Genomic DNA, 18,083 nt, shown 5'->3' with positions numbered 1-18,083 from the left:
TGGAAGCCCGCCTCAAACAAAGTGATGGGGGCCCCGTAGTTAAGTCATCCAAAGTCGCTCTGTACATAGATAGAAAATGCGCTGAACATGATTTGCAGAATGTGCATGAACTACAGAAAATAATTTAAAAAAAGAGGTAATACATATACATAATGTAATCCCTGGTTATTTCAAACAAGCTAACTATTGTGAAATTCACACACTGGTAGCCCTAACACCATATTGCTGTATTTGTCTCACTAGTTGTAGTCTCCTGAACGTGGACCAAAACCGGTATCTGGTTTGTGATATGCCATGAGCTTGTGCCCCTAGTAGACTAGAAAAGGCTCTATAAGGTAATCTCTCCAGTTTACCTCCTCCAAATTGGGTGGAGTGATAATATTGTTATGACTGGGCTCACAGTTATGGGCGATAATGTGAACTTTATTTGACATATACAAAGCATGAGATGACAGAGGTGCATGAAACACAACATTTTGCATCTTATGGGATACAAGGTAAACTATATTGGGCAGCCATTTCGGTCAAAATATATTTGATGTTTCCTCCTACTTTTTTTTATTTTGATTTCACTATATCAGTGAAAGTTTACTTTTCCTTTTTTGTGCAGAAAAAACACTGGATATTGCTCCTATTTGAAGTAGTTGGTATGACTAGGCTGTTCTTCAAGATGTTTATTATTCACAGATTCCCTCATGGTGAGCTGTCATTTCATGATGTACTATCTCAGTTGGTCCTGAAGAGTGTGGAGTCTTTACATCATGGGTACTTGCAAAATTTTCCCAGGGGTCCACAAAGTACAGTTTGTGGCTTCCCAAGGGCCACACCGATGCCAGCAGGAGAGGGTTGGGGTGCTGAAAGGTGGGAGTAGGGGGATACAAAGCAGATGCATGCTAAAGATAAGTTGTCTAGAAAACATTCTTTGCTTCTTTATCTTTAGTTTAGTTAACCTGCAAAAAGTATGCCAGTTTCACAGCTTTCTGTATGTTCCTGCTCTGTCAAGTGAACACATCCCAGTGCTGCTGTTCAACAGGGGGGCCGCAATTAAAGGTCAGGATGGCGGCTTGCGGCCCCCGGGCCGTACTTTGGGTATCCTTGCTTTACATACTGTCCACCAAAACGATTGTAGACCGAACTATACAAGATTCCAACCTACAACACATCAACGACTGAGAAAATAGTCACTTCCCCGTTGTCTCTAGACAGTGACTGTAAAACAGTGGTTGGAATAAACATGAATTGCAGAAGTGAGGAAATGAATGAGTGCACGTATGAGGAAAGAGTGGTTTGGCTACTGTGGGGGTAGAATACTGTTACCAATGAGTATTCTTTTATGAAAAAAATATATGGATGGAAATGGTTCCTTGTGTCTCAGAGATTGAGAAGAAGGTCTTTGTATATAAAACAAAATGAATTGGTATTAGCCATTGTATTGCACTGTTATGTTATGTTATGTTATGTTATATAGAATTTCTATAGCGCACGGCTACTCCGACAGAGTGTCCCGGCGCTTTTCACTTGCAGCTCAGCGAGAATAACATAACAACATGGAAACAAAACGGAAAAAGTCAGAAGAAAAAACCTAAAGATTAAAAAGCCAGGTCTTAAGGCTCTTCCTAAACATTGCACATATAATTGCACAGCACTGTACATATTGTTTTCACTTTCAAATTTTTTCAAATGAGCAAAGCATAACATACAAAGGTAATTCAAAATTAAGATGAGATAAATTGATAATAATGAATAAAAGAAATAAAATGAAAAATTGATACAAGGAAAGAATGTTGTCGTTTCATAGGTTTTTTACAACATGACCAGCGTTGGGAGCTAATCAGGGCCCCACAGGAAGGAATACAGGTCATGTGGGACAGTTCATTGCAATTCTTATCTCAAGAATATATGTCATTGTAGGAAAACAGTAGCATTTCTAGACCACACAATCTAGAGAGGACTACAGTGACCTTACACACCAGAGATATCTGGAACAGATTGCCAGGCCCCCAACTCTACCTGAAGTGAAGAAGATGGTGGGCAGGTAGTAGCTGAGGTAACCATCCCAATTAGCATGTTCATGTAACCGGGTTTTCCGCAGTAAATTAATGTCATACTTGTTAATAACCAATAATCAATCCTTATCCCCTATTTTCAAGGCAAAGCCATCTGTATTTCAGCAAATCAAATTCACTGCAATGGTCTGGTTAAAGCTGTGAATTTGCGTAGGACCATCCCTGAAGCTATTCCAGACTAAATTTACATGGGTAGTTTTTTGACCCTGTGGCTGTAGGCCTGATGTATCACCCAGCTTACTCGCTTTCCTTGCTTGTAAACTCTGTAGATTCAAATCATATAGTAGGGGGAAAATGATAGATTGTAATGATACGGTTAGATGAATTGGGGTTAGGGAAGGGTCTTGTGTCTGAGACCAGGGCTACGTTATGTACTTAGCGATGGGTAAAAAGAAGTCCAAAGGTAGTACATGGCCTTGAGCTTCCGTAAAAAATCTAGAATGGGCATAGAACAGGAGTTTTCCACACTGGCATTACAATACTCTTACATTAAATTGCAGAATTCACACTTTGCCTTAAGTTACATGTAATACCTCAATTTCTAGGCACATATGTATTACACATGTCTTCTGCAAGAGTAGTAACGTGGGCATCTGTTTGCTACATATGGTTCCTAAACTGCAAAGATTACCTCATTCAATCTCATATTTGTTTCCAAGCATGACTGATGCACACAAAGTGATTAATGGGCAAGTGCATGATTACCTGAGGGAGAGACTTATTCTCCATAATCCAACTTGGAATTTGCAGTCAGTTTGCAACAATTTGTTGTCATTTCTACAAATAAAACGTGCAAAGGTGAAAATCCTTTGAGGTCTCACTGTGTTCATTTAGGGTGAGATTATGGAAGGACCTGGAGGTCTTCATCATCAGGGAAGGTATGGAACAGGGAAGAAGAAGAGGCTGACAGAAGAGAAGTGTGACAGATTTCAGAGGTTCAACCTGCCACCCTGACCTAGATTTTATATTGTTCAATCTAATTACTTTACTTACCCTCCTTTGGAATCCATTTTACTGTGTGCATTTTAATGCAGAGTAAACATCCCACTTTGGATTGAAAAATATCCCTCTATTGACCTTAGTTTTAGAATGAGACCTAAGAATGGAATTGCTTGTTAGTGAAGGAGTTATGGTTATGTAAAGGTCAGCAATCAGTATTGGTACTGTAGTGATTGGTGCATAAATTACTTTGCTGGTGTTAGGACTGAAGAAAATGGTAGCCTAGAAGATATTGACTGAGGTTTTAACTGGGAAGATTGCAGTGAATGACTGTTGGCAGTACGATAGCTTAAGTTGTAGTATAGGGCTTATATGACCTGTGCTGGGAAATATAGGGTGTAAGGGGCTAGTAAAGTGGAGCTAGAACAGGAAAAGCCTGAGTGCAATGGATCATCTTAATTTTTACCAAAAAGCTATAATTGATCAACCAAATCAAGTGTTCCTCAGAAAAGAATAATAAACAACTCTGACCTCAAAACATTACAGGACAAAGCATCCTCTTGAACTACACTAATTTAAATGGATGTCTAAACGGCACCAAACAGAAAACATACATTAATACTGGCCAGTTCTATTCAATTATGCATTAAATGGGGAGCTGGAATATTGCTTGCTTTTTGGGCTCCACTTTAATATGATTAGAAAGTACCACTGTAATATGTGTATGTGACACCTGGAAAAATATGGTGCACATTTAGTTGATTTATAAGATGTTGAAAATTAGAATATTCAAGGGAGAAATCAAGTGTGTGGCCAGGAATGGATGACAGTGTGAGGTGATTAGACAAGTGAAGAAGGGTACCAGAAGAGTCCAAAGGCACATTACAAATATATGGAGGAGGAACATACTCACAAGTGTGAGGATTGTATACACTTAGTATAAGGAGCATGCATGTGAGAGGAAGGGGGTCGTATAGTGTTAGGGTGGATTCCGAAATTTAAAACATGATGGGTACAGAGGATCAGGGTAATGAGTGTGGTTAAGAACATGATGAAGTGTTATAACAGGAAGTATGATGTGAAGGTGAAGAAAGTAAAAAGGGACATCAGTTCGTTGATTCAGAGAGAGGGATGAGTGGTGTGATGAGTGATACCAGGATTCTGAACAAGAAGTCCAGGATTGTAATGATGGATTCAACTGTAGGAAATGAATTATCAGGGAATACAGGGGAATTAGGAATGTGAATAAAGATCAGAATTGTTGGAATAAAGACAAAGAGTGTGAGTTGTATAGCAGGATAAGAGCATATGAAGGAGGGAATCTGGACTATAGTCCAGGTGACTAAGAATATTAAAAATGGTAGCAGCGAGAGGAGTTTATTAGGAGTATGCTGAGAATGCTCAAGATTGTGATAGGGAGTCAATAGGTTGAGGAGTGTTTGAGGATGTGATCATGGATGTGATGTTAGGTGAGTTTGTAGACAGGAGCATGGATCACAGTGAGAGATCAGATGAGGGTTGCAATGATAATACAAAAGGATTGTTTTGGTTTCAACTCAGTGATATACTTGGGAGTGTGACAATGTGAATGTTGTCTACATAAATTGGGATAAATATTATACCACATAGAAGGTTATGAGGAGGAGATTTTTATTCTGATCAGTGTAAATGCTCTGTAAGCATGGGATCAGTTGTGAGAGGTTGTGCAGTATGACGGTAGATCTGCTGTGTCTAACATAACAATGAAAATTGGGACATAGTGAGTGTGGGAAAGAGGGTGGCCAGTTATGCACATTGTCAGGGATAAGGAAATATAGAAAGAGGGTTCGTGGGCATTAAACAGAGGAGGAGAGTGAAGGTGCAGGTATCAGAAATGCGAGGACTGGGAGATCGGAAAGATGAAGGTGCTCGCAGGGATAGATGTCCGGAGAGCATGCAACTCCCGCATGGAATGAACAAACTATATAATGAAAGAGACTAATGGGCCGATTTAGAGTTTGGTGGAGAGGGTACTCCGTTGCAAAAGAGTAGCCTCTCTGCCAAAATTGCAAGGTCTGCCCGGCGCATTTAGAGGCGGGCAGACCTTCATTATGTCAATGGCAGAGACTACTCCATCTCCGCTGCCGGCATAAACCTCAGACGGCTTGACAATGTAGAGACAATTGGAGGTTTGCGCCATGTTCCTGCCCACCTGGTTTAGAGTGAGCGAGCATATGGCCAGTTTTGGCTGTCTGTCATTGCGAACAGTAAGGCAGTAAGGGGCAGTGAAAACTGAAAAATGAAACCCCCTCGTCAGGGAGAAATATTGATTTTCTTTTATTTCAAAACAAATTCAGATTTTGTGTCGGTCAAACCTACAATGCACTTACAGTAACCACCATGATCACGGTATCTACCAATGTCCACTTGGCAGAGGGACAGCTACAAATTTGGCGGGCAGGGACTCCATCGGACCAAGGAGTACTTTACACCATCACACTGACAGAGTAAAACCCATCTGCTAAACTCTAGATCAGCCCTATAGTCTTTTCTCTCCAACTCAATCTCTGTAGTGGTATATCTCAAATAAAATCTTCCCATCTCCCGCTGCTTGTTAGGTCTCTCTCTGTTCTCTGAGATGCCAAAGGATGTTTTCTGTAGATGTCAGATCCCAAATATTAATATGCACTTTTCTTTACACAGACACATTGAATATTCTTTTGAGTGCCTAAAACCAAGCCCACATTGCTAATTAATTCGACATTTCTGCAGCAGTGCACTATGACTGGTGTACAATGGCCTGTTCCTAATTTTGCCATATTTCAGAAATTTGCATAACAGAAATAAATAATGTATTACATTAATGTAAGATTATGTCTGCTTTGTTTGGATTTTTTTCAGGTAGTAGACAAGGTCTGTATTAGTCAGTTTGCAGAAAATGTAAATCCTAGACTATGATATCGAGTAGACCCTTTGTTGGAAGTGACCACCTTTTGCAGGATATGTCCCCAGATGTGTGCCTTCCCTACCATATTTTTGCTGCACCCGTTGTTGTTGGCATTAGGACTCTGTGCACTTTACTTCAACTAACCAATGGTACATTGCTTGTACTCTCCATTCCAAACATGTTAAACCTGATAAACACCTGATTGTGACATTTAATTTATGTATAGGTCCCTAGTGTATGGTACTGCATGTACCCTGAGTCTGTACATTTAATGCTAATGGTATACAGCCAACTAAAGTAGCCCCATAACACATGTCTCAGCCCTGCTTGTACTGAAGCTTGTAGTGCACTTATAAACTGCCATTTCGACCTGGCAAAACAAACCTTTTCAAATACAGTATATAGCCTGCACACCTGCCTATGTAATCCTTTAATCCATAATTCTATATGTAGACACAAATATATATTTTGTGTGCTTTCTTGAAAGCTGACCTGCACCTGTCAGGATAACTAACTCTGAAATGGTGTGTACAAACTCTGTCACACACTTCAAGGTGCACAAGACATGTCCCTAAGATTCAACGATTAAGTAAACTTTTGTAACCAATGTTTCGTGCAGCTTTTTACAATTTATTAAATATTTTTACTCTCAACCGTTTTCTCCAATGGAAGTGTTTTGAACAACAGCTAGTCAACAATATAAAAGATCTTTATCATACAATGCTCATGTTACAGTATTCTCATTGCATTATATTACAAACAAATGACCATCATGGTGTTTCCAATGCTGTGTTCCCAATGCATTTCGGGAAGTCCCTTCATCAGGGAAACTCTAAAGATAACAGATAATGTCTCTGTTCAAACATAATGAAAACAAATCTCTTCTAAGAACATAACAGGCTCTCCCAACACCTATTGGTTTGTGCGTGATTATCTAATGGAGTTGTTAAAAATTATCTGTGTCTTCAAAGCAATTTCCAGTGCCACCTTGCTGCTGCTTTGTTAGTGCGCTCTCAATAAAGTCTCTAAATGTATCTAGAATAGTCATGCTGTGCTATTTAAGTCAAACATGCAACTGTTGCTAAAAAGCTGCACCTCTTATAACCCAAGTGAAAAAAGTGTCTTCCAATTTGCTACCACCTGGTGTAAAAACACCCAGTTGAAAGAAAGATTCCAATCCTCCCTAGTCGGCATTACTGATTCAAATGATTTGAATTCCTCTGTAATAAAGGCAGTATACCCATCAGTGTAACCATTAAGTTTGCTAAGTTTCTATGTGAATCATGTAAAATATTAACGTACTTAATCTACAACCGTCCAAATTCGCTTTTACAGTAAATAATTGCGTCCGCGGTACTGTTACTTCCTAAATAGGAAACCAAATGCCAAATTCAATACAGTCGCACAATTGACCGTACAATCAATAGTCTATCACAAAACTGTGGCACTTACTTCGAATTAAAACGTTACCGCGCTTCTCTCCCTGCCCCCAATGTGAGTTGTAACAGGTAGATTAAGTAAGTTAATATTTTTCATGATTCACATAGAAACTTAGCAAACTTAACGGTTACACTGATAGGTATACTGGCTTTATTACAGAGGAATTCACATCATTTGAATCAGTAAAGCCGTGTGATGACAAGGGAGGATTGGAATCTTTCTTTAAACTGGGTGTTTTTACACCAGGTGGTAGCCTATTGAGAGACACTTTTTTCACTTGGGTTATAAGAGGTGCCGATTTTTGGCAGCGGTTATATGTTTGACTTCAATAGTGCAGCATGGCTATTCTAGATATATTTGGACACTTTATTAAGAGCGTACTAACATAGCAGCAGCAAGGTGGCACAGGAAATTGCTTTGAAGACACAGATAATTTTTAACAACTTCATTAGATAATCACAAACAAACCGGTGATGGGAGTGCCTGTTATGTTCTTAAAAACTTCTTGGTTTTCAATATGTTTGAACAGAGACAATATCTGTTATTTTCAGAGTTCCCCTGATGAAGGGACTTCCCGAAATGCATTGGGAACACAGCATTGGAAACACCATGATGGTCATTTGTTTGCAATATAACGCAAAGATAATACTGTAACATGAGCATTGTATGATACAGATCTTTTATATTGCTGACTATCTGTTGTTGAAAACACTTCCATTGGAGAAAATGGTTGAGAATTAAAAAATGAAATAAATTGTAAAAAACTGCATGAAAAATTGGTAAAAAAGTTTACTTAACCATCGGACCTTGGGGACATGTGTTGTGCACCTTGAAGTGTGTGACGGATTTGTACACACCATTTCAAAATAAACCTTTTGCCAAGTGTAACCTTCATTTTCAATACTATGATAAGTCACCCCTAAGACAGGCCCTAATATCTCAGAGGACAGGGTGCATTGTATTTATTAAGTGGGACATGTGTACTAACGTTTTACATGTCCTTGCAGTGAAAAAACTTAAAAGTTGTGTCCCACTGCAGCAAGGCTAGTTCTCTGATAGACAAACACTGGGTGACCTTATTACATTTAATAAGTGATAACTTCAATTTTGAACTAGATAAATATTTCTTACACTCATTTGAATTGTTGTTTAAAATGTTATTTAGTGGGAAAATCAGATTTTAAATCACTTTTTTGAAAATTTTGCTTTTAGAAAGTTTGCATTATCCCACCCAAACCTAATGTGTCTTTTGGCCAGTGTCCAGGGTCACACGACTGTTAATGGGTCTCCTGTGGTGTGATGTGTATTCTTTCCATACAGGGGACAAAAGAGTCTTGAGTGTGCGGAAGGGTGTTCCTCTCCAGTGCAGGATGGCCTGGGTATGTACTCAACACCCTCCTCAGCTTCAAAGGGTAGCGTGATGGTTGTACCCAGCCCTTCCTGACTTCTGAAAATACCTGACCTGTTACTGGCAAATGCAGCTCACACACAGGCCTGCCTGCTCTTTGTTTTCCTACACATATTGGAACACAACCCATGGAAAAGGGAAGAACTGACCATAAACAGTTTAGGGTTAGATAAAGGGGGTGTCCCCCATGCACAGGCTGACACTGGGTATACAATGGGCACTCTCAGAACCTCTAATCAGACCACTCCTGAACCCATAGACACTTAAAAGGACTGCCCTACTGTCTGAAGCCTGAAAGAAGACTGTACCTGCTTTCCGTGATACCCAGGACCCCAGAAGAGACCAGAAGGGTCAGTTGGCTAACCTCCTGTTTGAGCTACAGAACACAACACGCTTCCAGAGGTCTTTCCCAGCAACTTCAAAGCTGACCAGTACCAACCAGACCTGCCTGAACTGTGCTGCTGGCCTCTGCTGGAGAGGGACCTAATCCCTAGACAGGGCAGTCCTGAACCCTTGCATTGTGTTAGAGTGTACACCTACAACCCTAAAAGTACAAGAACTGGACCTTCAGGTGAAAATCCAGAGGCTCTGGGCTCTTCTTGTTGACAAGAACCATCCCTTGTCTCCTTGTAAAGGCTTTACTACGCCAAAGCGGGACTATGCATCCTACTGCCAACGAGACCTTTCCAGATACAGACCCTGGACTTCACCACCCGGAGCTCTTCATTCTGGCAAAAACAGCCTAGCGTTTCCCACCAATGTGAAGGTCCAATCGTCAACCAGCTCTTCACGCTGCCGACAACCACACTGCTAACATAAAATTGCCAATGAGACCTGGGACTTTAGCAACCTGTCGTTGACAAGCTCCTCTCCGAATCCAACCTGAAGCCAGACCAACCTAATCCACAAGTGCTTCTCATGTGAAAACTGGACTAAGTTCGATACGTTCCACAGGAACAAACCTGGTCCCGGTATCCAACCCACGTTCTATCATGGTCAGCTTGAACATTTGACCCGGTTCAGTGCTATCAAATAACCCTATTTGTCACGAACTTGCTTTGCTGGCACTATTTCTACTGGAAACTTTAAAAAAATCATATCTCTGGTTCTACTTATTGAATTTTTGTTGTTGTTTTATTTACATAAATATTCTCTCGTTGATAAATTGGTTTTGGATTATTCTTATGCTGTGTTTTCACGTTAATTCTGTGTGAGTACTGTATAAATACTTTACACAAGCCTGCCTGCATGTGTGCCAAGCTACCATAGGATTAATAGACACAGGTTTATTAAGTAACTTTTGTGCTTCCCCCTGACAAGGATTGTGCTTATTAAGTGATTGGGACTCTTACTCTTCTCAAATAATAATCCAATTTCTTACACCCATACTCCTTCAAATCTCTCTCCTACAGTCGACTTGTTTGCATATAGCCAGTCATACGAGGAAATTGGATAAACACTTGCTGATACATTTTATGTGGGAATTTTCTTTATGTAGAAAGTGCAGTAATGTATTTTACATATCAATTTGAGCTGCTCACAGCTGAAAACTTATTTCAATTGTAAAAAGTTGGTTTTAAGAGAAGAAATGTACAGATGGTCGGTATGAGTCATACATTGGATTGTGGACACACAAACAAATATTCTTTCTAAGAAAGCCATTGCTTCAGGATATTTTTCTATCTTGCCACTCTCATGAAAACCTCTTAATGGGAATGTTGTGAAATAAGAGAAATTAAAATTGCTCCCTCAAGAGTTTACGTTTTTCTGATTCTCTTATTCTTATTACATGCCGAAAGATGACATGCTGTCCGCTATTTGTAAATGTACCTCTAGGGATAGCTTCTGTTATTGGAATTCACTGTATAACACAGAAATCCATATTAGTTTGAAGTCTTGTATGATTCCAAATACTGAAAGATATTTGGCAGAAAGCACATCTTATGGGACTTTGTTTTACACGCATGGGCGGCAGTATCACCAGATGGGACAATTGCCCATTTTTATTAAAAATATTGTTTCTAAATGGACTAATATTCTCAGTGAGGAGCATGTCAGTGTCTACAATAAAAGCTTTTGCAGGCTTTTAAAAAACTGAAGTGCTAATTGCTCAACATTACACTACAATAAATGATCCTCTTACGTAATAGTAGGCATATGCTTTGTCAGGAAGAGAAATCTGCCCATTTAAAATTGTTAATATATTTATGTACCTTTGATAATATGTTTAAAGGTTATGGGGCAGATTTATGAGCCCCTTGCGCCACTTTTGCGTCACTTTTAACATGGGAAAAGTGACGCAAAAGTGGCGTAAGGGGCTCATAAATCTGCCCCTATATGTTTTATTTATTTTTAAACTGAAAATATAATAGATAAGAATACTCCAGCAATGTCTTCAACGTCTGCATGCTATCTGCATACCAGCATTTTGCTAGGAGGCTGTCGACCCCTGTCTCCTACTTATCCTAATGGCTGAATGCTAGCAATTTCCAGCAGTGATGCCTGTTGCAGCTGTGAAACATCTGTCTTGATGCAGGATGGTACACGGGGTCGCCTGACAGAGAAAATTATTGTCTGCCTGAAATAATACCTTTTATCGAGTTGGAGTGAGAGATTTTATGTGGTCCTGAAGCTGATTTCTGGGCAGCCCGTCATGAAGATCTGAGGACTCTTCTCCAAGAGAGAAGTTCTGCCACAACCTTGGATTACCAGGACAGTCTGCCAACCCTCCCCGAAAAAGATGCTCCCTTGGAGGCTGCAATTGCCCCTTCGCTTAGGTATTTGTTAGGCGTTTGAGAGCTACAGAAGGCCCACTCACACATTATACCTAAGGCTGTGGAGCCCTAGCCTGCGTCAGCCTTAATACTTGCTACCTGAAGATTTAAGAACACCAGAAAAGTGTCTACCTCAGAAGAAAAATCAGCCACCACCTTCTATCAGACCACGTTCACTTGCTGCTCAGGCCCACAGCATGCATCGGTCTTGGTAAGTCAATTGGAGGCCACATTGTAATCTTTATCTATAAGATAACATTGCATGCCCTTCCCAATTGTTCCGTGTGAAACACTTTGATTTTCTTAACAACCTTTGGTCTTTAAATTGAGTTTTCTTCTTTAATGTCTGTCTTTATAAGTTGGTATGGAACCTTTAAATACTTTGGGGCATATTATCAAGCCACGCGATAAAATTATCGCCGCGTTAACTGCCGCTAAAACGGCGATAATGGGCTTGATAATATGCTCTATGGAATTCCAATTGAAGCCCATGTTAAATGTGGAATTCCATAGAGCATATTATCAAGCCCATTATCGCCGTTTTAGCGGCAATTTTCTGCCGCTAAAGCGGCGATAATGTTATCGCCTGTCTTGATAATATGCCCCTTTATTCCTTACGTGTATTGTTAGTGGCTAGTTGATTCCTCGCATAAACCACTTTATTTTGTTTCAGACCGTTTGATCATTGTTTGAGCTCACTCACCTCTCAGACTAGACTATGGAGCCTATAGCGTAGCATTGTTATTCCCTATAGACACACTTTTTATATGTTTGTATACTGGTACTATAACTATTTTGGTGCCTCATATGATGTCCTCAACTCACCCAACGATTTTAAATTGCCCCATAATTCTTGAGTTTCACTATAGGGCCTGATGTGAGGGCCAATGACTAGTGCAAGTCCAAGCTGTATCCAAACAAGCAATGCTTTTTTAATAGTTATTTCTCTTTTATGAATAAGGATTCTGTTACAGGTCTATATGGCATTCTAGTTTCGTGCAATAAAAAGCCAGTTTACGTGACTTCCTGTACAAAGTTTCAACTGAGACTATAGTAAGCTCCCTCTGGGTTTGGATTAATGGCGACGGACCATGTATAGCAGAGACAATTTCAGCAACTGAGATACATAAAATATGTCAATGTTCTGTACTGGTATAATCCCTTACTCATGACCAGACCTTGCCAATTTGATTCTGGAATTTTTGAACCCCCTGGAGTTTAACATCATTTATTTTTGCAGTATGTTTCACATTTAATTCAACCAAACTATTTGTAACGTCAAGAACACGCCTGAAAGGTGTTGTAAAGGGCCGAAGGATCACAACAGTTTCTGCTTAGAATAATTCCCATGCAACTCAATTAAAGTTGGAGTTGTGAAGTAACTGCTGAAGGATGCAGGGCTTACAAGAAGATACATGAAATCCACGCTTTATTTTCAGAATATTTTAACTAGATCAGGCTCTGTGTAGCCTCCACATTGCTGTTTGTGTGATCTGAAAGTTATGAGTTTGACTCTTAGGGGCATATTTACAATAACCTGGCGGAGAGCAGTGTAGCTCCAAAAATTCCAATGCTGCGCTCCGTCAGTTTAAAAATGCAGGGATGCCCCGTATTCACATGAATGCTGTGCACCCCAGTGCTTCCCCTAGCGCCGGTATTAAATCTAGCTGCCCAGTGCCAATGCAGGTACCCTTGCACCATAGTGCAAGGGTGTCTGTGTTGCAGGGAATGATTGTTCATGTGCAGGAAGATGTCCCCTCCTGCACATAAACAATCCATAATGGCGATTTGTAATTTCTGTGTGTGCTGCTTTGTGCAGCACACATAGAAGTTGCAACTCGTCATTTTTAAATGATTGTTTATGTGCAGGAAGGGACACCTTCCTGCACATGAAAAATCATGAATGGCGATTTGCTGTTTCTATGTGTGCTGCATAATGCAGCACACATAGTAACAGCAAAAGCAAATTAATAATTTCTCCTTGTTTCGCCAGATTAAGACCAGTTTTTTCCAGGTCTTATTTCTGGAGCTGCCCCATAATAAATCGGGGGAAGTTTTAAAAGCAATGGGTTTTGCAGAGGGACGCCCACTGAAACATCCATTGCCCTCCCCTTGCACGCTTAGTGCTTTGTGAAGAGGGGCCTTTATTACAAGGAGGCGATAAGCTACGTTAAGTGGTTTAACGCAGCCATGTAAATAAGGCGAAGGGCTTATCGCCACCAGGACGCCATAAAAAGTGACCTTCTTAATATGCCCTTTAGTTGAATAGCTAAATTGTCTCTCATATTAGTGCTGTTCTATCCAACCTGGTCACAATGTTTTATCAGAACTTCAGAAGACTGGAAGGCTCAGTTATCCCTAAGTGGATTTGAACTTGTGATTTGCATATGACGCATATATTGCTGCAGCAGTTCCATTAAACCAAGAAGCTCCATTAAAGAGACTGGAAATGGTAATTTCCATATCCACAAAGGCCTGTAAAGGTGGCCTGTTCATCAATCAATCAATCAAGCATTTGTAGAGCGGAGTACTCACCCGCGAGGGTCTCAAGGCGCTGGGGGGGGGGAGCTGCTACTGCTCGCACAGCCAAGTCTTGAGAAGTCTCCTGAAGTTTAGCAGGTCCTGGGTCTGTCACAGGTGGATGGGGAGGGTGCTCCATGTCTTGGCGGCGAGGTGAGAGAAGGATCTGCTGCCGGTGGTCGCTCGGTGTATGCGTGGAACGGTGACGAGGGCGAGGTCAGCGGAGCGAAGCTGGCGGTTGGGAGTGTAGAAGGTGAGTCGTTTGTTGAGGTATGTAGGTCCGGCGTCATGGAGTGCTTTGTGAGCATGGGTGAGGAGCTTGAAGGTGAACCTCTTGTTGACGGGGAGCCAGTGCAGGTCTCTCAGGTGGGCAGTGATGTGGCTGTGGTGGGGGATGTCGAGGACAACGTGTGCAGAGACGTTCTGTATGCATTGAAGTATTTTCTGGAGTTTGGGTGTGTGTCCCACGTAGAGGGCATTGCCGTAGTCTAGCCTGCTGGTGACGAGGGCCTGGGTGACCGTTCTTCTGGTACCAGTGGGGATCCATCTGTAGATCTTGCAAAGCATGCGGAGGGTGTTGAAGCAGGAGGAGGAGACGGCGTTGACTTGCTGGGTCATTGACAGTGATGAGTCCAGGATGAACCCCAGGTTGCGTGCGTGGTTGGTAGGTTTCGGTGCAGCTCCCAGCGAGGCCGGCCACCAGGAGTCGTCCCAAGCGGAGGGGGTGGGGCTGAGGATGAGGACCTCCGTCTTGTCCGAGTTCAGTTTCAGGTGACTGTTCTTCATCCATTCGGCGACGGCCTTCATTCCTTCGTGGAAGTTGGTTTTGGCGGTGGCGGGGTCCTAGGTGAGGGAGAGGATCAGCTGGGTGTTTCCTGCGTATGAGATGATGATGAGGTCGTGCGATCGGACGATGTTGGCGAGCGGTGTCATGTAGACGTTGAAGAGGGTCGGGCTGAGGGATTATCCTTGGGGTACGCCGCAGGTGATTTTGGTGGCTTCGGATCAGAATGGAGGTAGGCGGTCTCTCTGGGTTCTGTCAGTGAGGAAGGAGGTTATCCAGTCCAGGGCTTTGTCGCAGATCCCTGTGTTGTGGAGGCATGTGCGTAGGGTGTGGTTGCAGATGGTGTCAAAGGTGGCCGAGAGGTCTAGGAGGATGAGGGCAGCAGTTTCGCCGTTGTCCAGCAGGGTCCTGATGTCGTCTGTGGCGGCAATGAGGGCGGGTTCGGTGCTGTGGTTGCTGCGGAATCCGGATTGGGATGAGTCCAGGGTGTTGCTCTCTTCGAGGAAACGGGTCAGTTGACTGTTGATGATCTGCTTGATAACTTTAGCCGGGAACGGGGAGCAGAGAGATGGGCCGGAAGTTCTTGAGGTCCTTTGGGTCTGCCTTGGGTTTCTTGAGCGGGGCGTTAATCTTGGCATGTTTCCAGCTCTCCAGGAAGGTGGCAGTCTCGAAGGAACTGTTGAAGATTTTCTGGAGTTGGGGTGCAATGATGGAGCTTGCTTTGTTAAAGATGTGGTGAGGGCAGGGGTCTGACGGTGAGCCGGAGTGGATGGGGTTCATGGTTTTGATAGTGTCTTCATCACTGATGTGGTTCCAGGTGAGTAGGAGGTCGGTGTGGCTGGGGGCAGAGGGTCTGAGGTGTCGGCGGCTGTCGGGGGGGTCTGAGTGTTGAAGTTGTCGTGGATGTCTCTGATCTTGCGGTGGAAGAAGTTGGCAAGAGAGTCGCGACGGCGGGATGTCGTTAGAGCTGGAGATGGGGTTGGCTAATTCCTTCATGATGTTGAAGAGCTCTTTGCTGTTGTGTGCGTTGTTGTCGATACGTTCCTTGAAGGAGGTCCTTTTGGCGGTTCGAATGAGTTGGTGGTGCCTGCAGCTGGTGTTCTTGAGGGCCATGTGGTTGTCCAGTGTCTGATCGTGGCGCCACTTCTTCTCGAGTCTTCGGCGGGTCTGTTTGGATGGCCGGAGGTTGGTGGTGAACCAGATGGCCCTTCTGTCGGTGCGTCTGTTTGAGGGTTTCTTGATCGGGACGAGAGTGTTGGCGCATTCGTCGATCCATTGCCTGAGGTTACGGGCGGCTGTGTGTCGGTGTGGTCGGTCAGTGGGTCTCGGGCGAGGGTGGTGATCAGCTGGTCTTCGGTGACCTTGTTCCACCTGCGATGGGGGATTTGTTGTGGGTGGTTGTGTGCGGTGTTTTTCTTGAAGGAGAAGTGCATGCAGTGGTGGTATGTCCAGTGGAGTTCGGTGGTGTGGCAGAAGATGACGTGGTTGCTGGTGGAAAAGATGGGGTTGAGCGTGTGTCTGGCGGAGTGGGTGGGTGTCGTGACGAGCTGTTTGAGTCCGAGGTTGGCGAGGTTGTCGAGCAGGGTGGTGGAGTTGCTGTCGTTGGCATTCTCGAGGTGGAAGTTCAGGTCTCCGAGAAGGATGTAGTCGGTGGAGGCCAAGGCGTGCGAGTTGATGATGTCAGTGATGGAGTCGCTGAACTGTGGCTGGGGTCAGGGGGGTCTGTAGACAAGGGTTCCTCTGAGGGTGGTGTTGGGATTGATGTGGATCTGGAAGTGCAGGTGTTCGGCGGTGCTGAGGGTGTCTTCGGTGCTGGTCGACATTTTGAGGGTATTCTTGTGGACTATGGCGGTTCCTCCTCCTGGTCTGTTGGTGCGGTCCCTGCGGGTGACCTTGTAGCCATCCGGGATGGTCATGGCAATGTCGGATGCTGATGAGGGGTTTAGCCGGGTTTCCATTGGGAAGGCGACGTCCGGGGAGGATGAGTCGAGAAGGTCCCAGAGTTCTACGGCGTGTTTGTGGAATGAGCGGGTGTTGAGTAGTATGCGCTGGTGGGAGGGTCAGGTCGTGCTGGTGTACGCTGGCTGATAATGCTGCAGTTACGGCAGCTGAAGGGTCCGTGGCTGCTCTTCAGGGTGGCCTGGAAGCAGGTAGATGAACAGCCGGCGTTGAGTGTGTTGAGGAGGTTAGCGTCATAGCCGCGTCGGGTGTAGTGGCACTCGTGGGGGCCAGGGGGTCTAGTGCTGGGCGTGGTCCAGGTGCGGATGGGCGTGGAGAGGATTGCCTTAGGCCATTATGAAGAGGAGGTGGGAGGGAGGAGCAGCTGGGGGGGCGGGGCCACAGGGGACGCAGCAGCAGGAAAGGGGAAGAGTAGGAGAAATAAACAAAATGGGAGATATGGAGAAATAAGAGAAATACAGTGAGTAGTAACTAAATGCAATGAGTGCGGAAGGAGAATACAGTGGTAGTGAGCAAAGTGAAAGAAAAACGGCTGACAGGCAGATGATGAGCAAACGAAGGCAGAGGGCCTGGTTTATCCACCAGGCTATGTTGCAGAGAATGGAACCGGGACCTGCAGGTTAGGTAAAAGCCTCTAAAGAAGGTGAATTAACCCACTGGAGTAATTACCATTAATTGAAACCTGTGATTAGCAGTCATAATTAGTCACTGGGCTATGCTACCAACAGGAAAGGGAAAAGGACACGTGTGATGTTGAAACACTCCTAATGACATTTCAGAGGCACCGACCTGTTGAGCAAATGTGTATTCCTGATAATTCAGTTCTTCTGTTTCCCCACATGTATCTGCATCAAGAAGGCACCGACCTGTAGGAAATCTTCCACTATTTCTACAGCCCTGCCTGCCCAATGATGAAACTTTAGGACTTACCCAACTACACAATTCTCCTATTATTTACTTCTGAACGATAAAGGGCGGAGCATCCACTGCCGGATGCAAATCTGTGGCTTGTATAATGCGCACACATCCCTATAGCAGGTGTATTAACCCTAAACTATCTTGTTGGAATTTCAGTTTTTAACCTGCTTAAAACAACACATACATGCAGTAGGTAAATAACGCACTGAACTATATAATGACTGGTGACCTTCTGATCCCTGAGGCTATGCCTTCCTCGCCAACCTGTAGAGGGCACTTTTTGATACATAACGGTACCCACAAATCAAGTTGAAGTCAACTGAAGATTAGGCACAGGTCTCTATAGCAG

Source organism: Triturus cristatus, chromosome 8, assembly GCF_964204655.1.
Source record: "Triturus cristatus chromosome 8, aTriCri1.1, whole genome shotgun sequence".
NCBI lineage: Eukaryota > Metazoa > Chordata > Amphibia > Caudata > Salamandridae > Triturus > Triturus cristatus.
This window is presented reverse-complemented; position numbering follows the sequence as displayed.